This window comes from Patella vulgata, chromosome 7 (genome assembly GCF_932274485.2).
Source record: "Patella vulgata chromosome 7, xgPatVulg1.2, whole genome shotgun sequence".
In the NCBI taxonomy this organism is placed as follows: Eukaryota; Metazoa; Mollusca; class Gastropoda; family Patellidae; genus Patella; species Patella vulgata.
In genome coordinates, this window is record NC_065885.2 from 34,749,830 (window position 1) to 34,774,464 (window position 24,635).

General features: G+C 35.9%; 1 long non-coding RNA gene across 1 annotated transcript; it reads left to right on the plus strand.

Moving 5' to 3' along the window:
- The first annotated feature begins 2,993 nt into the window (after window positions 1-2,993).
- On the plus strand, window positions 2,994-24,635 carry LOC126827491 (uncharacterized). Its single transcript, XR_008788795.1, has 5 exons — window positions 2,994-3,096; window positions 20,435-20,515; window positions 22,316-22,477; window positions 22,910-22,994; window positions 24,570-24,635. It is a non-coding gene; the product is annotated as an uncharacterized LOC126827491 (long non-coding RNA).

Below are 24,635 nucleotides of genomic sequence, written 5' to 3' on the forward strand. Positions count from 1 at the left end.
GGACAGCGGGGCTACGACCTGCTCTTATATCGAATTCCAACTGCCAAGGGATCTTTAACGTGCAAGCAAATTTGTATGCGGGACCTCAGTTTTTCTACCATCCGAATGACTAGACAGCTGTTCTTGTCAGGCCCTCCGCTCCGTCCTGCACCACTGACAAGGGGAAACCACGCCGGAAAATCCCGAGGAACGTTCTCGGCCAACACCGGGAGCGAACCTGCGACCTCTACTTAGCCACCGTGGCTCGCCAGTCAAAATGTCAACAGTAAATTATCTCTGAGAAACGCGTTCGACATTTATGGCCTGATAGTTGTTAAATTCAGCGGGGTTCTTCTTTATGCCACGATAAACAAGATGTCATAAATCTGAACGCAAGCGGGGAGTTAAATCCCCGATTTCCGACCAAAAATTATAAGAATTTTAAATTGAAATGAGGTTTAACGTCTTTTCTACGCCGACTAGGATAATGAAGACGGGTGTAAGTCATGCAGTGTGCTTTGAGGGAAATTTAGCCTGGACAGCGGCACTAGGGCCTGTACTCTTATATCGAATTCCAACTATCAATGGATCTTTTATATGCACTCCAATGTGTACGCGAGACCTCGGTTTTTCGTCCCATCGGAAAGACTATACGTTGTCCCTTGTCAGACTCTCCGTGTTGCGCCGATGACGCGATATTTTTAAATTCTAAACAACATGTATGTCAAACAATATCACTTTTGGCTTTTATTATACAGATAACCGTATGTACCAAAAAATTTAATATTGTTAGACTACGCTATCGGGAGTCACGGTGGCTAAATGAGTCTGGGGTCTCGGGTTTGGCCCAGAAAGTTCATCGGGATTTTCCGGCGTGTTTTCCCCTTGTCAGTGGACGAAAACCTAGGTCCCGTGTATACATTGGCGTGCACGTAAAAGATCCCTTGGCAGTTGGAATTCGATATAAGAGTAGGCTGTAGCGCCGCTGTCCGGGTAAAATTTCCCTCATAGCACACTGTATGGCGTATGCCCGTCTTCATTAAAGTAAATTTAAAGTGATCTCACAAAACACGTAAATATTACAATTATGCTTAAAATGGTTAGAATTCTTTTATTTGTATCAAAAGTAGAATTCTTGATTTCATTGGGGTTGAAATATGTAAAGACAACCGCTCTTCTTTGAAATTGCTACGTCTATAAATGCTGCCATGATTCAAATTTTACCGATTTATAATTAGTAAACACGCAAACTTTCGCTTGGTCTTAGGAAACAAAAAATGCATTATATCCTATTAACGCATCAGAATACCCAAGTACAATAATTTATTCAAATTCAAAATCTGTGTTTTAAAAATAAGAATTCCGAAGTTTAACTAAGAATTTGAAAATTTGCCCAAGAATCAGTTTTGAGTTCTTGTGATGTGACTATCAGAAAGTTTTAATATCCAAAGTGTTTTGTTCTACCTCGGGTCTTGGCCCCTAGCCTACTTGACCTAACTCAAGGTTTAACGATCGGAAGGTATTTTACTTAGGACAAATAATCAATTCCGTTTAGTCTTACGAAATAAAAAATGCATTGCATGGTAATAACTCATCAGATTACCCCAGTTAAATTATCCAACTTGACCTGACTCAGAAGTTTAGCGACCGAAAGATTAGAATTTATCAAAAAATCAATTCCTTAGTTAAAGTTTCTGTATTGTCAAAAATGCTAGTCACTCAACCAGTCATAAATTGGTCCCAGAACATCTGACAGCAGAATGACCTGTTCAGTGCACGCAAAGTCAAGCTTTCAGTGTATTTAATCTTATTGTAATTTATTTATATGTACCGTAAATATTCACGCCGATGGTTCAGCAAACCATGGTATATTTTAGGTCAATGAATATGGGATTTGTAGGCCAAGTATTGACCGAGTCAGAACCTCATGCAGCCAACACTGCTCTGGTAACAATTTCTTATTTAGCGTTGAGTAATCTCTATTGTAATCTGATATATTTCGTTTCGACTTTTGAAATTGTCATCTTGCCTCCTGCGTGGAAGACTCACATGACACCTCGTCAATCAAGGTTACATGGTTAGTTCGCTGTACTAGCATTTGATTATCCAGAATCCAAGAGCGAGAGAAAGGGGGTTGAACGTCTAGGTCATTTGAGACTAACATCTGATTCAATTTTATTTCAATAATTCGGTTGCGCGTAGGAGTCTTTAGCAGTGGAAGGAAACGGGAGGACCCGGAGAAAACCCACAAGGTTGGACAGGCGACCCTACTTCTTGGCACGTACAACCGGGGAATCGAAACCACGCCAGTTGACTCAATGACAGGCCTTATGATGCAGCGCCCACGCGCTAACCATTCGGCCATCCAACCTACATATTAGAACAAACTATTAGCTGTAATATTTAGTGCAGGCGGAACGCACTACACGCAAACATACGTGGGTTCATTTCGAAATACAAGCAAATTTTATATCAGGGGAAGCAATTCAATATTGTCCACTCGATACAAACTAGGTCATTTTTAGACTAACATAAGGTTCAATTTTATTTCATTAAGTCGCTCGCGCATAGGGGTCATTAGCAGTGGGAGGAAACCGGAGGACTCGGAGAAATCACACCAGGTTGGACAGGCGATCCTATTTATAGCCACATACAAGCGGGCAATCGAAACCATGCCACTTGACTTATTGACAGACCTTCTGAACCATTCGGCCTCCCAACCCCTTCGTTCAAAGATAACAATTCTGTTAGCAGGAAATGTAATGGCATCATTCCAAATATGTAGCAAGTTCAATGACTTTATGATTTAATATAGATAAACAATTCGGTGTCGAATAGCTTGAACAGTAAACCTAAGAACCAACGCAATGTAATTAAATATAGACCGATAATAACATTTCGGAAAAAATGAGGTCAGGTTATAAATTAAGTTTAATCGGGCCACGTTATCGAATTCACATATGCCATACTATTTTTGACAGTCAACAGATTTAGGATTTCCCAAACAGTGTTAGTTTATAACCGGCACAGATAATCTTTTCAATCGCATCTAGTCCCTTCGCTACCTATCCAAAATGAAGAGTCTCTGTGTGTTTGTAATGGCGATAATTGCTATTGGTAAGCTTTTTTTGTTGATTTGAAATGAATATTAAAGCAGATATATGTATACACTGTAAACCCTGCGTCCGCTTTTAAAACACCAAATACGCCATTTTAGAAAACTACGTATTTTGAAACACTTTTTGAACACTGGCGCGTCTTTCTTCTATCAGAACATTGTGTGTTTACTTTCAGAACAGTATGTGTTGAGTTTTAAATATTTTCCCTATGGGTTTTAGAACACTTGTGACGCGTAAAATGTGTTCTGTTTTTAGAACACTATATATAACTTCGAAGTTTCTCCCTAGATCTTTCAACACATCGGACGCGTAAAACGTGTTCTTTTTAGAATACAATAAGGTATTCAACAGCATGATACAGATACTGAACACTCAAAGGTGTTCGGTGATCATATTTTGAACACCGTTCGTTCAGAATTTCACACACAATGGGAACAGGGCGTTCTAAGCAGATACAGGATGTTCTATTGTGATAGACTATCTGAAATTTTAACAAACATTTTTAAAAGTGGTTAAAATAGACTAAAATGATTTATTATTTCGCATGATAATTTAAACACTGTTTACAAATTTATTGTACTACCTTAATTTTATAATACAACATGGGTAGAGATAATGTGACAAAACATTGTTTACGTCGATATTCTACTATGCACAATTAAAAAGATTCACATATTAATTAATAATATCCGAATCTGAATGTAATATTACTGGCAAATAAAAAGTTATCTGTGATACACTTGTACTGTCTTTTAGTTCTACGTTTACTTTTCTTTCTTTTCTCTTCGCCTGCACAGCATCTAGTCGTTAGGATGGGACTTGGCGCGCAGGAGTAGGCTGAATAGCCACCGTCTGGGTAAATTTCCTTCCTCCATTGGCCTAGGAAGATAAACTTCATTTCATTTCCCCACCTGCAATAGAAATATTAGCATTTATTAAAACCGAGGAAACTGGTATAAGATATATATATTGCTTATAATTAAAATGTGAAAGTGTAAACTATATTTTAATAAATACCTAAGCATATAAGCTTACCGTTTGAACGAATCGGCAACAAAATTCTTTTCTAGAAGACTGGGCAGTCTATTCGGGGGCATGTACCGAGAGAGGGAGATGGGGTTTAACGTTCACTCGACACAAACTAGGTCATTTCTCTACCAGTGGGGGAAAACCGGTGGACCCGGAGAAAACCCACGAGGTTGGACTCCTAGCCATGCACAGCCGGGGAATCGAAACCACGCTAGTTAACTCAATGACAGACCATATGACATAGCGCGCACGTGCTAACCATTCGGCCATTCAACCCCCCACATGTGTTGAGAATCATAGATGTGGACAATCGATTTCTTATAAGTATATAACCGACTACATATTGGATAATGATCCAAGTCAAATTTTATCTTGATTTTCTGTAGTTACCTAACCCTGACTGAGTTATTGTTATGCCTTTATAAATACACTTACATAGTACGATTTCTTCAGCATACCTGTTTTGCATTTCTTGTGTGGGATATTAATTTATTAATATATTATAAATTGTACAATTACATAACTTAATAATTCCGATTGGTCGCTAAAACTTAAGGTTTATTAAGCTTTTAACGTTATTTTATCTGGATTATCGCCCTTTTTATTGTGATTTTTTATCGCCTTTTATGTTATGACGTCGTTTTCAGACGGCTGTCTTTCGGGACAGTCTACATTTTCTCACGCTTCTTTGTTTTCAGTTTTGTTTTTGGGACGGATGGACCATGTATCCTATATCATGTATTCAATATACCTCGATTTCATTGAATACTGAAACGTTTCTTGACTGATTTATATTTAGACTATTTTGTACATTTCTCCGATGTGGTTACTTGTATACTTGAATTTTACTTCATATGCTTGCATTCGTATTTCTTGTGGCATCAGATCATGACTCATGCTGGTATTACACATTGGTTCCTTTGGGTTGCATTCCTTGTTGTTTTCAAATTTGAGTGAAATCTGTGTCACTACAGACCCGGGACTGTACAGCTCAGTGGACGCTTACGGCTATCCCTCGGATCCATTCACCCTTTTTTTAATTGTTTGTTTGTTTGTGTTTTTCTGAGTATGTCTTGTCCAGTATTTGTTTTTGTGTAAATTTTGTGTGGTGCAGTCCCCCTGCACTTACTATAACGTTGCAGATAAACCACAGTACAGCGTGTGACCGAGTTATATGTTTTAGATCAAGACAAATGTATTTTTATGTTCACTCAAGAATTTTTACCAGGCTTCCATCCACTTCTTTTTACTTTCACTTCCCACAATCGACGCTTTTCTGTATTTTTGGGGAACCTGTGCATATGAATCCCTTGCCCATGTCTTGTGTGGCATTTTACGGCCACACAACAGACCATTTATGTCGTTTAAAAACGCGTCAGGTGGGTAACATAATGGCGTCCATGTGTCACGTGACTATCATTAGCCAATCACAAATGGGACACGGTTTGGCCTGACTCTCTATATAAAGACTCTAAACAAAACCTATGAGCTTGGCTGCGATATCACCTCGGTGGAAGTGGACGTAAAATACAACTAACTCACACACAAACCAATGGGTACATTAAAGGGTCAGTACACTCATCCATCAAGGGACAATACACCGATCACCATGATTTTGCTGTTGTATTCCTTCGGTGTCAACGCAACAAAAACGACCTGCACGCGCAGATATTGCCAAAATAACTGTCATTATCTGTCACAGTGAATTGTAATAGGTGCGGTGTTTCCGCTGTGTGAAGATGAGTAAAGCAACTGGTTTCGACCTTACTTACCGACACAGCAAGTAAAAATAGTTTCAAATGCAAAATTCTCAACACGTCACCACTGTTTGCATGGAAATAAGTAATTATGTTACAAATAGTGAAGAACACTGAAATAGTTACTTTTTTTTGGGGGGGGGGGGGGTATATGTTAAGCTATGTGTTGTACATTTTGGGTCAGAATTTATTTATTTGTTTATTTATTTTTGGCGTAAGGTGTTGATCGAAAGTCTATTTAGCTGCAATATTGTAACAGCGTCTTGTCTTGTCTACAACAACAAATGATGCACTCTTCGAGGCTTTGCGCAAGTAAAAATAGTTTCAAATGCAAAATTCTCAACACATATCATCACTGTTTGCATGGAAATAAGTAATTATGTTACAAATAGTGAAGAGCACTGAAATAGTTACTGGACGTTTTTTTCTACATTTTCGAGTGCGTGTTCTAATTCTAGTTTGGCGGCCATTTTAAAAACGACAGAAATATCGCGCAGCCGGTGGATTCAAATCAGATAATTATGCGGTAAGTTTTCACCTTTATTTCAATGGGAATTGGTTCATTATATGTTAAGCTATGTGCTGTACAATTTGGGTCAGAATTTATTTATTTTGTTTTTTTTTTTGTTTTGTTTTTTTTGCCTTAGGTGTTGATCGAAAGTCTATGTGCTATGCATTTTGGGTCAGTTTAATTGGAAATTAAGGGAGTTATAGGCCAGTAATTTTTTTGTCGTCAAATACTGACAAAACTTGCTCAAAGAAAGTCCTTAGAACGATCCACTACTGTGGCTGGACCAAGACGGAACTATTTCAACAGTCTATCACGTTTGGGTTCTGTCATACCCCACAACAAATTTCTGGAAAGCGTGTTCAGTCATCTTGATAGATTAAGAAGCATTGCACTCTCGCATCCATTAAAACTAACCCTGATAAACATAATTTTCCCTAATGGATGTCCAAACTGTAACTAAAAATTAACTTTCTAAATGTACAAAAAGACGCGAAGAGATTTAGAGAAAACGGTAACGATCATTATTGTATTCTAGAATATTTTCCTCGTACTTTATTGGGCAATCTGGTTGTTTTGAGGTTGTTTTTTTTATAACAGACATCGTACATCCCAAAATATTTATCTGTGGGGCTAGAAAATAAGGTGTTAAATTATTAGATTTAATGAGCTCTCTTTAATATTAGGCTAAAATAAACAATTCATACCAAAAGTCGATCTTTTCACGTCAAGCTAAACGTGTACTTTAATTGACGCTGTAGTATTATAAACAGATAATATTAAGAAATTTGAAGGCGTGGACATATTGTAATGGGACAAAGCGTTTGCGCATGCGTCAGATATTAAATTCAATCGTCTTAGGGAGTGTATTCTGTTACTTCACAGCAATAAAGTAAACGATGTTAGCCGACTGAGATACATAAATATTCGTTCCACGGCGTAAGTTAAAATGTGACCAAGGACTTTAACTCGCTTTGTCACTAAGAGTTAAATTCCTTGATCGTTTCATTTTTGAGCCTATGTGGGTGCTCGATTGTGAGTCAGGAACGTCCCGAATTGACAGAATCGCAATGAAGTGATACCGAATTAAGTCTGCCAGTCCCAACAGCTGAGGTGGTGTGAGTAGAATTGTGACGTATTTTAAATAGCAAATATGTTTCAGCTGCCATGATTGGTTGAGATATATTTTATGCAGCCAGCACATGCGTTGTACTCCGAAATTCTCCTTTTCACTCGATTTACACTATTTTTGCAATCGAGAGAATCTAATTCCGGAACGTTCAATCGAGTATCCTCATTCAAAACAAATGCAGAAATAAAGGGTATTCATACTTCGATTGTTGATGAATAATGTTTTTATGGCAAGTCTTATCATATTATGTTAACATAAGCCCCAAATATTGCCTGGGTCCCTCTGTCCGTCACAAATTTGAGCTAAAATGTCCAAATTTGGTGTAGGTGTTTGTTAGATGAATGCCTTGATGGAGGTCGAATATGAGCATTTTTAGGCTAAGCAGAGATAAGCAATTTGATTGGTTGATGCTTTGGGACACAATAACTGTGGGACTGATTACACCAGACCTTGATTAAGTTCGATAATCAGCATTTTCTGCCCAGGGTCACAATAACCCTTCTTCTAATTGAGGTAGAATGTTCAAACTTGGTGATAAGCATTTTCTGCTTAGGCTCAGTAGAGGTAACAATTTGATTGGTTGATGCTTTGAGGCACGATAACGTTGGTTCTAATTGAGAAGGCTGAAACTTGGTGTAATTCAAACCCTTTTCAAAACGATGCACATTTAATTAATTAATATGTGACATCTATTTATTTTGGGATTCCGACGGGGGACATCAGCCCCACAGTTAGCTTGGATTTTGTTCTGGCCATGGACCCTGCGTATGTTACAGACGTGTACTTGAAAAGTATACATCTCTTTGCTGAATTAATATTAATTATCTGCAGTAACAAACCCAGATTGACAGATATAGTGGTTATGATTTGATAACTTTTAAAATAGTCACTGCCCTTAATTCCCAATGGTTCTTATACATAACATTAACAATTTATTTTCAAAAATGTTCAGTTAAACCCTTCATGGCCATGACAGAATGAAACTGGGGCTGCTTGTTAACATTTAAAGGATATAAAGAGATAAGCTACAGACGAGCTAAAGACCAGATGAAGATCACCGAATCAGCCGAGGTTTGCCGAACAAAAGAATATAAAGGAATATGTCATAAAATACGATTAAATGACTAAAAAAACTTACTAGGTCCACATTGAAACAATAGAAATAATAAAAACCAAAAGTCATTCATTGAAACTTCTGATTATTCAAAATATATTAAAACATCATACCTTCATTCATCAATTAATTTTTCAATCGTGGCGAATACAGCATAATCTGATATACAAATTATTCACCAAAATAAAACGAAACGAAAAATTAGTAAAATAAAATATTTTCAATGAATTAATGTTCATTCTACGACATTCCGGGGGACATCAAACGATAGGACTGTCGATAAAGTTTGAAATTAAAATTTAACGTTGAAATCATTTTAGTCAAGTTAAAGCTTAAGATTTCACAAGTCATGTCTTTCTTCATTTTTCATCAATAAATCTAGTTTATTCTTTTAGGGGCATTTAGTAACTGGATAGAGCAGTACACAAAAACACATACTTATGGAAAAACAGCTACTTATTTATTTGGGCGACGTTTCGAAGAGCATTAGCTTGATAACGTTGAGAGAATACTCTTCGAAACGTTGCCCAAATAAATAAGTAGCTGTTTTTCCATACGTATGTGTTTTGGTGTAAATCTAGTTTAGATACAGGCCGTTTCAAGAAATACCCATCTGAAAATTTTACATCCACAATTCGTACTAAATTATCATCTCTGTTATAAGTGTTTATAATCTCTGCTAACTTCCATTTTCCACGTTTAACATTTTCATCGACGACCAAAACTATGTCTCCTCTATTGGTTTTTTTTCGGGTGTTTGTCCATTTGTCGCGTAGTGGAAGTTTCTGAATATTATTCATCCATCTACGCCAAAATCCGTCTATCATTGTATTACAAAATTATCTTCGCTTACAAAGATTCCCGGTGTTTTTTTCACACGGAACAACTATAAGAAAATGAGTCTGTGTTATCGGCGGATCATCCAAAGGTGACGATGAACTTGGGGTAAAGTGGGCGACTATTCAATAAACCACTAATTTAAGCAAAAAATGTTTCCCGTTCAACAAAAGAAAGTTTGTCTGCTTTATTTAAATGTCTCATCGATTTCTTAATTTCCTGTACCATACGTTCCACAGCTCCCTGGTGATGCGGTCCACCAGGAGGTCCGAACTTCCATGTAATATCAAAACGTTGACAGTTCGAGCGTATTTCATCTTGATTCAAACGTAACTCTAGTTCGCATATTTCGCTGTCTGTCCCTCTGAGGCATGTACCGTTATCACTAATTAAAAGGCCTGATGCTCCACGAATACTAACAAAACGTTCTACCGCTTCTAAAAAAAGCTGCAGTAGATAAATCCTGAACACATTCTAAATGTACTGCTCTTGTCACTACACACGTGAAAACTGCACAATAACCTTTTGCTACTGTATTACGATTACGTTTAACATATTTTACTGGCCCTAAATAATCCACTATTGTAGTCTGAAAATCCGGAGAACATGGCTTTATACGAAAGTCTGACAAATCATTCATTCGTTGCTGTACTGTATTTTCACGATAACAAACATCTATGGCAAGGTTTGGGGGCATTTGTGTGGAACTTTTCACCACAAGAGTTCCACAAGATACTGGGTTTCTGAAAATAAATACATTCCCCAAGACTTTCGACTTAAAATAATATTCATAGACTGTTTTGGGTCTGTGGTGTTTTTCACCACAAGAGTTCCACAAGAGATTGGACTTAGAAAAATTTCTTCTCAGACCTCCTTATGTGCCTGTGTGGTACTACATTCCGCAAAAGTTTCAACTTAGAACAATTTTGATAGAGTGTTTTGGGTCTGTGGTGTTTTTCACCACAAGAGTTCCACAAGATATTGGACTTAAAAAAAATATCAATTTTTTCAAAAATTTCTTCTCTTACCTTTCTATGTGCCTGTGGGGTACCACATTCCACAAGATTTTCGACTTAAAATAATTTTGATAGAGTGTTTTGGGTCTGTGGTGCTTTTCACCACAAGAATTCCACAAGATTCTGGACTTAGAAAAACTATCATTTTTTTTCTAAAATGTCTTCTCATACCTCCCTCTGTGCCTGTGTGGTACTACATTCCACAAGATTTTCGACTTAAAATAATAATGGTAGAGTGTCCAGAATCTTGTGGAATTCTTGTGGTGAAAAAGACCACAGACTCAAAACACTCTATCAAAATTATTCTAAGTCGACAATCTTGTGGAATGTGGTACCACACAGGCGCATAGGGAGGTCTGAGAAGAAATTTTTGCGGAAAAAAAATGATTTTTTTTCTAAGTTCAATATCTTGTGGAACTCTTGTGGTGAAAAACACCACAGATTAATATATTTTGTAGAATATATTTTCCCCACATCTTACAAGATGGTAGGATAAACTATTATTGTTCCAGCGAAATAAAAAGAAAATGTTTCAAAAATATTTCATTGTTCACTTTTCCAAACGCCCCCAAACCTTGCCATGTCTAATAACAAATCTGTATGATCGTATGGTTTCAATCTATTTGTTGATTGGAATCAAATATCATAATTTTAAAAACATTACAAATCAGACTCATTTGCATAAAATATCTTTTTTTAGGCTAAAAATACAGTTTTTGCCAAAATGACGTTACTTACGTTGATAATGAAAATCTTAAATTACTTGAATTAAATCGTAAATGGCATTAGGTATCACACGGTGAAAATTTTATGAAAATCGAATAATAATTGACACTTTTATGGAACAAAAACCTTGAAAAGTTGCCTGTTGAAAATCGTCTATTTCTCCGCAACTGAACAAGGTAGAAACCATTTTGTGATATCTATTATGATCGTATGGGTTCATTCTATTAGTTGATTTGAATCAATTATCAAAATTTTAAACAAATAACAAATACGACTCATTTGAATAAATTATTTGTTTCGAAGGCTATAAATACAGTATTTGCCCAAATTACGTCATTTCCGGTGACATTGAAAATTAACCTAGAACCGATAAACTGAATTAGCCAATAGCGGCTAAGAAAAATTATCGAGACAAAAAATGTTCACATTTTTGCTCAAATCAGACGACCCTTTAACCCTGGGTAAAATGCCACAAAAGAATCTTCATTAATAAAAAAAAAAAATTTGTCAAAATTTAAATTTTCAAAATAAGGCGCCTAATACCTCCGAGGATTCGTCAAAAGTCAAAAATCTAAAGAATCGTAGTAATCTGCCTGGTCTCTGGCTATGTCAAATGTTAAAATCTAACGATTATTGTTAATATTACGGCAATATTTCAAAAACCGACAACTCCGGCGATTTCGGTCATTTCGCATTTTCGAGTAACGTTCGAAATAGCTTTAATCTCTAAGTCACACCCTCTTTCCTAGGAAAACCGAAGACATCGAATCGATCCGACAAGTAGTTTCTGAGATATGCTCAAGTGGAAAAAAAAAGAAGAAGAAGAAGAACTAGAACTGCGACGCAGTAATGACGAGTTTCACTGGTGCCACGTTACCCTTGAACTTATGTCACTTCCGGTGCCTCGTTACCCTTGAACTTATGTCACATTCGGTACCAATGAAACCGTTAAACAGATGTTAAACGATTAATAAATATAAAAAAAAAATGTTTTGAAGGCTAAAAATACAGTTTTTGCCAAAACGACATTACTTCCGGTGATAAAGAAAATGCTAAATTAGTTCCATGAAATCACAAATGGCATCAGACATCACATGGTGAACAGTTTATGAAAATCAAATAATAATTGACACTTTTATAGACCAAAAACCTTGAAAAGTGACTTGTAGAAAATCGTCTATTTCTCTGCAACCGTAAAAGTTAGGAACCATTTTGTGGTATCTGTATGATCGTATTGGTTCATTCTATTTGTTGATTGCAATCAAATGTCATAAATTTAAAAACATTACAAATCAGACTCATTTGAATAAAATATCTGTTTTGCAGGCTATAAATACATTTTTTGCCCAAATGGCGCCATTTCCGGTGACATTGGAAATGTTAAATAGGTTTGAACTAGTCAAAATTGACATTACGCATCAAATGGTGTCATTTTTATGAAAATCCAATAATAATTGACCCTTTTACTGGCAAATAGCGTAAAAAATGACTCATGCAAAATTGACCATTTCTCGGCAAATACTCATATTACAAACTAATTTTGACATAGATTCTCTTCGTATGGATTAATGCTACAAGTTTATGAAAGTTGTGAAGAAATATTTTAAAATATGAAAAGCCTGAATGGGTTGTAAATAACTCATTTTTACACCTTTTTTCACCTTTAAATCGAAATGGCGCAAATACAAAACCAAAATTAAAAAAAGCGAGTCCGAGATTTGGTGCGCCTTTTGTAGGGGCATTTATCTTGATCTATCAGATTTGCAAAAATTAACATTTGCTAGTGAAAAGACGTTCCGACTTGACAAAATTGGAGTTTTTAGCAAAATTGCGTCACATCCGGTGCCGATAGAAAACTTGACCGGTAATAAAAAAATTGAGAATTTTCACCATGGAGCATATGAACTTTGTTTTATAAAAATCGGGCAATAAATAATTAACCTAGAACCGATAAACTGAATTAGCCAATAGCGGCCAAGAAAAATTATCGAGACAAAAAATGTTCACATTTTTGCTCAAATCAGACGACCCCTTAACACTTGGTAAAATGCCATAAAAAAATATTCATTAATAAAAAAGTTTTTTGTCAAAATTTTGCGCCTAATATCTCCGAAGATTCGTCGAAAATCAAAAATCTAAACTACCGTAGCTATGTGCCATGTCTCAGGCTATGTCAAAATATATCCAATGTTAAAATCCGACGATTATTGTTAATATTACTGCAATATTTCAAAAAACGACAACTTTGGCGTTTCGGACAGTTCGCATAGTCGCAGAACGTTCGAAATAGCTTTAATCTCTAAGTCACACCCACTTTCCCATTAAAAGTGAGGACATCGAATTGATCCGACAAGTAGTTTCTGAGATATGCTCAAGTGGAAAAAGAAAATAATAATAACTAGAACTGCGATGCAGTAATGACGGGTTTCACCGGTGCCACGTTACCCTAAACATATGTCACTTCCGGTACCAATGAAACCATTAAGCAGGTTTCCACATAAGCATTGCACAGATTAAATAAAATGGACGCCGAATCAACCAAATCCAGCAATATCAATTCATTTTATACATTTGTTACATGTAAGTGTACAGTAATTCTGGTGATATTGAAAATGTTCAATTAGATTTATGAAATCAGAAATGGCATAAGGCATCACATGGTGAAAATTTTATGTAAATCGAATAATAAATGCCACTTTTATAGACCAAAAACCTTGAAAAGTGACTTGTAGAAAATCGTCTTTTTGTCTGCAACCGTACTAGTTAGAAACCATTTTTTGGTATCTGTATGATCGTATGGTTTCAATCTATTTGTTTATTGGAATCAAATATCATAATTGTAAGAATATTAAAAATCAGACTCATTTGAATAAAATATCTGTTTTGAAGGCTAAAAATACAGTTTTTGCCCAAATGACGTTACTTCCGGTGATAATGAAAATCTTAAATTACTTGTATGAAATCGTAAATGGCATTAGGTATCACATACTGAAAGTTTTATGAAAATCGAATAATAATTGACACTTTTATGGACCAAAAACCTTGAAAAGTTACCTGTTGAAAATCGTCTGTTTCTCGGCAACTGAAAAAGTTAGAAACCATTTTGTGATATCTATATGATCGTATGGGTTCATTCTATTAGTTGATTGGAATCAAATATAAAAAATTTAAACAAATAACAAATACGACTCATTTGAATAAATTATTGGTTTTAATGGCTCTAAATACAGTTTTTGCCCAAATTACGTCATTTCCGGTGACATTGAAAATGTTCAATTGGCTTGACATTACGCATCAAATGGTGTCACTTTTATGGAAATCCAATAATAATTGACTCTTTTACAGGCAAACTAGCGTAAAAAGTCACTCATGCAAAATTGCCCATTTCTCGGCAACTGCTCACATAACAAACTAATTTTCACATACATTCTCTTCGTATGGATTGTTGCTACGAGTTTATGAAAGTTACGAAGAAATATTTTAAAATATTAAGACGGTGAATGGGTTGTAAATAGCTTAATTTTACACCTTTTTTCACCTTTTAATCGAAATAGCCCGAAAACGAAATCGAAATTAAAAAAACTGAGTCCAATGTTTTGTGCGCCTTTGCATTGCGCATCGATTTGGTAATAACAAATTTTGAAAAAATAATATTTGCTTTCAAAAAGTGGTACCGAACTGTCAAAATTATAGTTTTTGTTGCTACGAGTTTATGAAAGTTACGAAGAAATATTTTAAAATATTAAGACGCTGAATGGGTTGTAAATAGCTTAATTTTACACCCTTTTTCACCTTTTAATCGAAATAGCCCGAAAACGAAATCGAAATTAAAAAAACTGAGATCAATGTTTTGTGCGCCTTTGCATTGCGCATCGATTTGGTAATAACAAATTTTGAAAAAATAATATTTGCTTTCAAAAAGTGGTACCGAACTGTCAAAATTAAAGTTTTTGTTGAAATTATGCCACTTCCGGTGTCGACAGGAAACTTTATCGATAACAAAAAAAATGACATTTTGGAAAATGGAGCATATGAACTTTGTTTCAAACAAATCGAACGATCATTAATGAATCTAGAAGCGTAAAACTGAATTAGCCAATAGCGGCCAAGGAAAATTATTTAGATAAAAATTGTTGACATTTTCGCTCAAATCAGACGACCCTTTAGCCCTGGATAAAATATCATCAAAAAATATTCATTAATAAAAAAGTTTTTTTGTAAAAATTTAAATTTTCAAAATTTGGCGCCTAATATCTCCGAAGATTCATCGAAAATCAACAATCTAAAGAACCATAGCTACGTGCCTTGTCTCTGCCTATGTCAAAATGTATCAAATGTTAAAATCCGGCAATTATTGTAAATGTTACGACAAAATTTCAAAAATTAACCACTTCGGTGATTTCGGACATTTCGCATTGTCACAGAACGTTCAAAATAGCTTTAATCTCTAAGTCACACTCACTTTCCCAGTGAAACCGAAGAAATTGGATCAATCCGACAAGTAGTTTCTGAGATATGATCAAAATGGAAAAAAAAAAATAATAATAAGAATAATAATCCGAACAAAAACAATAGTGTTTCACACAAGCTACGCAGTATGAAACCCTAATAAGAATAATCTTAACAAAAACAATAGTGTTTCAAACCCTAATAATCCGAACAAAAACAATAGTGTTTCACATAAGCTACGCAGTGTGAAACCCTAATTACACATTGGCGAACTATTTGGCGTGATAAATTAATATCTCCAATAATCCAGTAAGTCTTGCGTATTTCAGCTGCTGTTCTTAGATGCCCTCCATGTAGTGAATACATATGCCTCTATAAAGCTATAAGATGGCTAATATAACTTTTCTTCAGCAGCAGATACGGATGACGAATATCGTACGATATTGGTGCTTTGTGAATTCTTCCTCCAACTCTATATACTTGATCTGTATCGTCCTAGATTGGTTCTAGTTTCATTATATGGCGGTTATCGAAATTCAAATCGGTTTGGGCATATCTAATCCAGTATAATTCAGCTTCATTGTTTCTTTTGCGAGAGGGACAACTAATATTCGTCGTTAAATCTTTTAAAGATTTATTCCTAGGGATATCCTTAAGCGATAAAATTCTTGCTGTAACGATTACCAGACGAGTCCAACTTGAGAACCGTCGAGGATCCAAGAATGGAATGTCTTGATTAAGTTGAGCTGCTAATATTTTGGCATTTCTGACGTGGTATTTCTTAAGTTCTGCATCTTCTCTATCAATAAAACATTAGGGGTTATTGGCCCGTTAATTACTGTGCCTAGTTCATTAGCTTTTACTCCTCGGGACACAAAGTCAATTATATGCTGATCACTTGGTACATAGCAATGTCTTTCACGGGATTAAACTCATATGTAATCTCTCCAACACGATACGACACACATGAAGGAAAAGATATTGACTGTCCGCGCAACCAACTGATTGCTGTGATACTATCTGTCCAGATCTCCCTGTAACTTATCTCAAGTCGTAAAGCGGTTCTAATTGTGATCATCAATCTTGAAAGCAGAAGTACTGCTTCTTTCCGTGGAAAACATGACTGTTTCAACGGTGTAAGTCGAGCTTTTGTACATACACACGTTAAATCTGCCTCATCTTCATTGTCTGGCGATCTTAACCAAACTCCTATTCCCATGGCATCCTCTGACGCGTCGCTTAATCTATGTAGTGATGGACTTGGTAAATTGGGCTTTCCACGTAACCTCTCAGGTACAAGACAACATTGAATTTCTATTGCACTAACATTCTGCAAATCACGTTTAATTGTCTCTGAAGTTTTATGTAAATCACTATATGGACTAATCGGATCATCCCAGTCCATTTCATACTGCCAGAGCTGTTGTAATAGAATTTTTGGGCGTACCAAGATACCAGATAAAATTCCATAAACATCGTAATAACTGGCTGTCATCCTCAAAATATTACGTTTTGTGGGAGTGAAATCCTTTAAGGGAACTCCCTTCACACTCCGAGTATCTTTGTTAAGATTCCATTTCGTTCCAAGTACCATTGTCGTACTATCATCCGGATAATATTCGGGATCACAAAGTTTTTTCTCATTTGATAACCATTTTCGAATTTTAAAGTTTCCCTTCTCTAAGGTCAATATAAGTTTAGATTTAAATTTTTTGGCAACATTTAACGATCTTTGTGAGTCAGTTAAGTCATCAACATAAAATTGGTTGTTGGCAATTCGTTGAATTTCAGTATCAAAAGGAGCATGTTCAGCCGCGACGTGCCGTAAAGCGATAATAGCTGCTGCTGGGGAAGGCTTATCTCCAAACGTAACTGTTGGCAATTCATAAACGTCTATAGGATCTTCAGGTTTCTTACGAAAAACCTAACGATGAAATCTAGAGTCATTTGGGTTCATTCTAACAGCTTGAAACATTTTACTAATAGTCTGGAGGCTCAGCGCTGGGGGGGGGGGGGGGGTCCATCAAATGGGCACAAAACAAGACCCAACTTTTCTAGAGTAAAATTTTGCGTAGAATACGATGCCGAGTGGGAATCAGTCCGCCGTTGGGGCCTTTTCGAGATATTCGGCGTCAATGGTCAAATGGGTTCATTTGCACTAAAAGTGATTGCGCAGTCATTCTTGTATTATGTAAAGATGCTGAAAATGGTCGGAAGTAATCACACTTTCAATAAAAATGTAAACTTGCTAAATTCACCTTTGTTCTTTGTGACCCCGAACTGTCAAAATTGTAGTTTTTGTTACGTCACTTCCGGTGCCGAAAGGAAACTTCACCGGTAATAATAAAAATGACATTTTGGACCACGGAGCATATGAACTTTGTTTTATACAGATCGAACAATAAATAATTAATCTAGAAACCATAAACTGAATTAGCCAATAGCGGCCAAGGAAAATTATCGAAAGAAAAATTGTTCATATTTTTGCTCAAATCACATGTCCCTTTAATTCTGGGTAAAACGCCATAAAAAAAATTATTCATAAATAAAAAAGTTTTTTGTTAAAATTAAAATTTTCAAATATTGGCGTCTAATGTCTCCGAAGATTCGTCGAAAATAAAACATCTAAAGAACCGTAGCTATTTTCCTTCTCTCAGACTATGTCAAAATGTATCAAATGTTAAAATCCAATGATTATTGTTAATATTACGCCACTATTTCAAACAACGACAACTTGGTAATTTCGGACATTTCGCATTGTCGCAGAAAGTTCGAAATAGCTTTAAACGCCAAGTCACACCCACTATCCCAGGAAAACCGAAGACATCGAATCAATCCGACAAGTGGTTTCTGAGATATAGTCAAGTGGGGGAAAAAGAAGAAGAAGAAGAAGAAGAAGAATCTTACAGATACATTAGTTAAGAGTTTTATAAAGAGTTGGCCATTCTTGCTATAATAATTCAAAAATAGATGATAAAAAAAGAAAATGTTGAAAATTTAAGTCAAATTACTTTGCTCTGAACGGAATTGTCACTGTTAGAAGTTTGGACTAGAAATAGGCATCAATTGTGTCTTCACCGTCTATGAGCATTGGCGATCGTTTGATTGACAAACGATAACTTCACCTACATATTCGCGATTATCAAGTAACATGTTCAATGGCTATGGTAACCTCGCTTGGCAGACTTTTCATCACTAGTTTCCGGTTGTGACATCAGCGAGTAACGGTAAACGTTAGCTTGGTCCGCCATTTATTGATTTAATTTTTAAAAGGACGAGGCTGTTTAAATCCAAACTGTATCCAAGTCATCCTTGGGTCTACAGAGTTGATTTTAATTTTTCGTGTAAATAAAGGTCTAATTAATAATTTCTATAACATCTGAAGCCTAATTAAAGACTTGCAATAGGCAGATTTAGCTCTTGCATAATGTATGTTTAACAAAAACAATAGTGTTTCACACAAGTTATGTAGTGTGGAACCCTAATTACAACACTATTACAATGAACAATGTAAGTCAAAGATTGAAACCCAACTGATAACCAAAGCCTTTGGCTTAATAAAATATGCGATTACATTATCCTAACATTATCAAAACCCTGCGGCTGCCTCATTTGGAACGTAGCCAAATCTTACAAAGAAACGTCGGAAATAGTCTTGATTTAAATGTCTAGAATCATCATAATCAGTACATGAATTTGACATAAAATGCTCTACAACTTCTTATAACATATTCACTAGAATATAAAATCCACTTACAACTTGTGAGGGGCCTTAGGGACGTTAATTTATAATCTTGGTCATCCAGAACCTCCTAGTCTTCAACGTACGGAGGGTCTGGGACCGTTGTCAATATTTGGTTAATTATCCAATATTATTTGCCCAAGTCAAGTAAGAGTTGCGCCCCTTTCCGAAATAAATCCTATAATTCATGCATTATTAATAAACAAACATAAATCGTGAAGACAAATTAGGATTCATTAAAAAAATATTTAATTGGCAATGCAAATGGATTTTCTGAAATGGAAATTCCTAAATTAATTTCATGGGCGTCGACATCTTGTTTTACGACTAGTTACCTCCCTTAGAATTTGTTCATGATAATATAAAAGGATGGATAATCTAGCCAATAACCTGGGGGTGGGGTGGGGTGCCGCGCTTCGAGCTGGCCGGTCACCTCTGGCTTGCGGTTGTGGTTTCGATGCTTAGTGTTAGCGTATGTGGCTTGGAGATAGTGGCGCCTTCTCAACCTGGTAGGTTTACTACGGGTACTCCTGTTTCCCCCAACAGGAAAGACCCATGCGCGTGCTCTAAGATAATAAAAATGAAAAATAAGACTTGTCTGCGGCATCACCTTCGGTGGAAGCGAACGTTAAACAGTAAGAACAACAACAACAGCCAATGACCTATTATTCTAAAATGTTGACAACCCATCCAGATTAATATTCGTACAATATTTTTCTGGGTGATAGAGACTAGTTAATTTATCGTTGCGTTTTCTTTTTCTGCTCTAGCGGCACCCATTATGCGTTGGTGTGGTTTCACATAGTTCAAATTATGCACTAGGATTCCTAGCGTTTAATTTATGGATCTGGATCAAATATTGATGCTAATATGGACTTCTGCCGTAACAGTTACAGCGCGACATTGCCACGTCTCTAATTGTTTGAAATAGTTCTATTTAATTTGTTCGGTGTGATACAAGCAATCTGTTTCATGTTGCATGTTTTAAATTATAAAATGTCACCTTTTTGGGTTTTTTTTTTACAGCCTACGGCAAAACCTTTAGTAAATGTTCCTTGGCCCAAGAATTGGTTCGTGATGGTGTATCTAGAGGAGAAGTTCATCACTGTAGGTATACTTATTAACTTGTAGGTTTGTCATTTTTTAATACCATATATCGTTTTTTACGGGAAATAGATAAGTGGAAACACTGGGTGAATTAACCGGTGCATCTGGCCACCCGGGATACAATCATAATATATAGGACCAAAATTTGTACTTATTTTTACTTGGTTAATTGTGCAGTACGTCGCGATAGACTTCAGTAAGTAGTACCAATCTACATTAGCTATGCCCTAGTGTTAACTGAGATCGAAGTAACGGAGATACCACAGTTAAAGTAGCTAAGTCTCTAACTCAGTACCACCCAAAGTCTTCGACATTAAAATCAAGAATTATTTGTCATTTTAAATTAAGATTGATGTTGTGATCTTACCGGGAAAAGATGGGCTTCTGATATCCAATATTTAAGACAAAATAAACATTTTACCATTGGTACACGAATCGTGTACCATACTGCCCTTCGGCGCCATTTGTAACAAGGGACTCGAAGAATGCCACTAGACATATTCCACAAGTAATGTCAAACGGTGACGTTATAGTCTTATCTTGAGAGCATGCGCAATAAATACTATCGGTGTAGACTGGAATACATGAAATGAAATGGAGTTTAACGTCCTACTGTTCTGCTCCGAACTGGGCTAATCAAGACGGACATACGCTATACAGTGTGCTATGAGGAAAATTTTGCCCGGACAGTGACACTACGGTCTACCCTTATATCGAATTCCAACAGTCAAGGGATCTTTTACGTGCACGACAATGTGTATACGGGACCTTGGTTTTTCGTCGCATCCGAACGACTAGACAGCTGTTCTTGTCAGGCCCTCTTTCCTGCATCACCGACAAGGGAAAACCACGCCCGAAAATCTGGATGAACTTTCTCGCCCAACGCAGGGATCGAACACCGGACCTCCAGACTAGCGAGCCGCGTCTTACCCACTTAGCCGTTTCATTAAGACTTCTGGCATAACTGATTAGACATTATAGTTAAACAGAAACGATTGAGTGTAAATCAGTTTATAAACATTCATATTACATTATTTTATGCGTTACGACCCATTTGTGTCAATTTCTAGGTCCTAAATATTAGAGATTTAGCTCCATTACGTTCACTACGTGTACAAGTATAGAAATAATCGGACTATACCCCGGTTTCTATAGACAATGTCAAGATTTGCCCTAACCTACTAGATACCAATCCAAGTCGGTGGATAAAACGCCAGAATCAAGATACAAAATGTAATCCAAATAGTTTCATTCTACAGATGTCCATCCATTGGTCCATGAAGTGTCAATGTCACACTATTCTAAACCCCCGACAAAACAGCATCGATTTAATTCACAGTCTATATACTGGAGCATATAAGAATCGCTTTAGATGAAAAATGATCACATGGTGGAAATTTGCAAGACAGGAAGAGTGAAGGCATATACAGCTGCTGCTTTTGTCGACATAAAAACCAATACTATAATTAATGCTCTTCTGACCAATTTCCCACGCGTATAATACTTGGAATTTACATTCTGACAATGTTGGAATTTGAATATGTATTATATTACGAAAATGTAGACAGGACTTTTGACCTCATTCCAATTCATTATCTGTTTAACTGACAGAGAAAGCATTTGTTTTGTAACTGAGTGGAAAATATATTTATATGAAGTGTAGACTAATACTGGTAGTGATTACAATATGTTTCGTGTGGTAATTGGATTAACACGGATAGCATAGAGATGATAAAATATTTTTTCAAAGTATGGTTTACAGTGACAGTTTTCAATATAACAATTACTGTTTCTTTTAAGGGGTTTGCCTGGCACAAGCGGAATCTGGTATGTCAACAACAGCTTCCAATGTAAACACTGATGGTTCAGCTGATCACGGAATCTTCCGTATCAACGATTACTGGAGCTGTAGACCAAGCAATGGTAGAGTTAGCAAAAACGCATGCGGTCACTCTTGTTCTGGTAAGTTTTGCATATTTCGGATTTATGTATTATGACTGGTCATAGTTGACCGTCGCTAGCTCGGATACCCTAAGGTCAAATAATTCGGCTGTTTAAGAACCGATGTCGAAAATGAGTGAATGGCTATCGCACTAAAATGTATCAAACAAACGGGTGTCGGATTATAGGACCAATGAGGATGTCCATCTCCGGTAACCTCCCACTTCTAAAGACACCTACGCGCAAGTGAAGTATTGAAATAACATTGTATCATATGTTTGTCCCGAAATGAGGATAAGTAATTAATTTAAAAGTGTGTTGTCTCATGAAAAATCAACCCCTGCTATCGCCTCGTCCACCTGTAAATGTCAAGATTCTTCAATCAAGATCTACAAAATAAATAAATGTACAAATTTGTACTTTAATGGGAATTATAAAATTCTTAATTTTCAGATTTCGAAGATTCTAACTTGGAAGATGATGTCGCTTGTGTCAAACAGATAATGATCTGGCATCCCCGCGACTTCACTCGTTACTCGTAAGTTCATCATTATAAAAACTTGTCGGCAATTTTATAAAGATAGTCTGGTGCAGAAAAGTATCATTGCCAATTAATGATATTATTTATTACATAATATGTCAGTAACTGTAATATATCACATAAGGTGATAATGATTTATTCAGTAATAAGATCATGATTATGATCCTCCATAGATATATATAAAATATTTCAGTATACCGATTAAAACATCTATATGAAGAATCATTTCAAATTTCAATTACTGATAAAGAAGACTTTCAACATGACAACCGTGATATTTATGAAATATAAATCTTTTGTCGATCGTATTTTACAATGACAGAAATCATAAAAAAGCTTCTCGGAACGGCTCTATGACCTTTAAGATTTAAGAGTGAACTTTTTACCGCAACAATATATTGGTCAATATCCTAATCGATTTAAATTTGGCCTGTTATAAATGTGCTGATTATGATCTTAACACCCTTTCGTCTTTATCGACATATCGCCAAAAAGCACTTTATTTCAGACGTTTGAAGTTATGAAGTTATATTTTAAAAATAATTTTATAGACATTATATGATTATCATTGTTTAATAAAATATGACAATGTAAATAGTATTCATATCAAATAAATAAAATATTTACATAAGCTACATTCAATTTTTAATGTTTGTAATTCTGTAAGTAGTTTCGACTTATATGACGCTGACACGCTATTGTTATAAAGGCTTAATTCCATCCCACGGTTATACGCATAACCATAAAACAAGGAGTGTGGTCGCAGTCCAACCTTGTGAATTTCGGCGGATTTCCAGTCACTATATAACCCAGTGCTCATATGATTTATCTAATGCAGCGAATGTGATATTGGGGAAAAAACAGGTGCAAACTATTTAAAAGGACGATCCATCTGGACATTTTAGGAAAATATTTGTATACTTTAATGCCTCTAATTTTCAAACAGATTATACCACACATTAATGTAACACCTTTCATCTTTGATTTCTTGTGCTCGGTTCCAACCTCCTTCATGCGTTAACCAAATTCGACGTCGTCATAATTTTGGGAATACAATACAGAGAAATAGATTAAAAGCAGGCTTGAAAATAACGGTTTTAGATGTACCTGACAAAATGTCAGTCAATAATGAAATAGTACCTGACATTTTCAACTTAGTGTCGGACATGTATTAATAATATCAGTAAAAAATGACATGCACCAGAGGTTTTGTGCCAGACAAAGCCTTAATCTGTGCCTGACATTGTTTGTGACAGGTGTCCTATTTCCAGGCTAGATTAAATTCTCTAAATAAATAGTCGAGATGCCTTCACATTGAAATGTATTCCATAGTTCATTGCCCTTCTATAAATAAATAGCAGGAAGTATAATTTTTCTGAACGCATTTCTTACTGTTGATGTTGCTGCTGGTAACTTTATACGAAAATATAATTAATGTGTTTTCCCTCGTTCTTTTTAAGCGCTTTTCGCACGCGCTTTTCCATGGCTTATCTGTTGCTAAATATAAACTGAAACTAGGTTTATCAAGTTTATGTTATTTATTACTGAGCTAATGTATTCATCTCTCTTCAGATATGCTTATAGGACGCATTGTAACGGAACCACCGCCAGTTATCTCAGTGGATGTTCTTATTAATT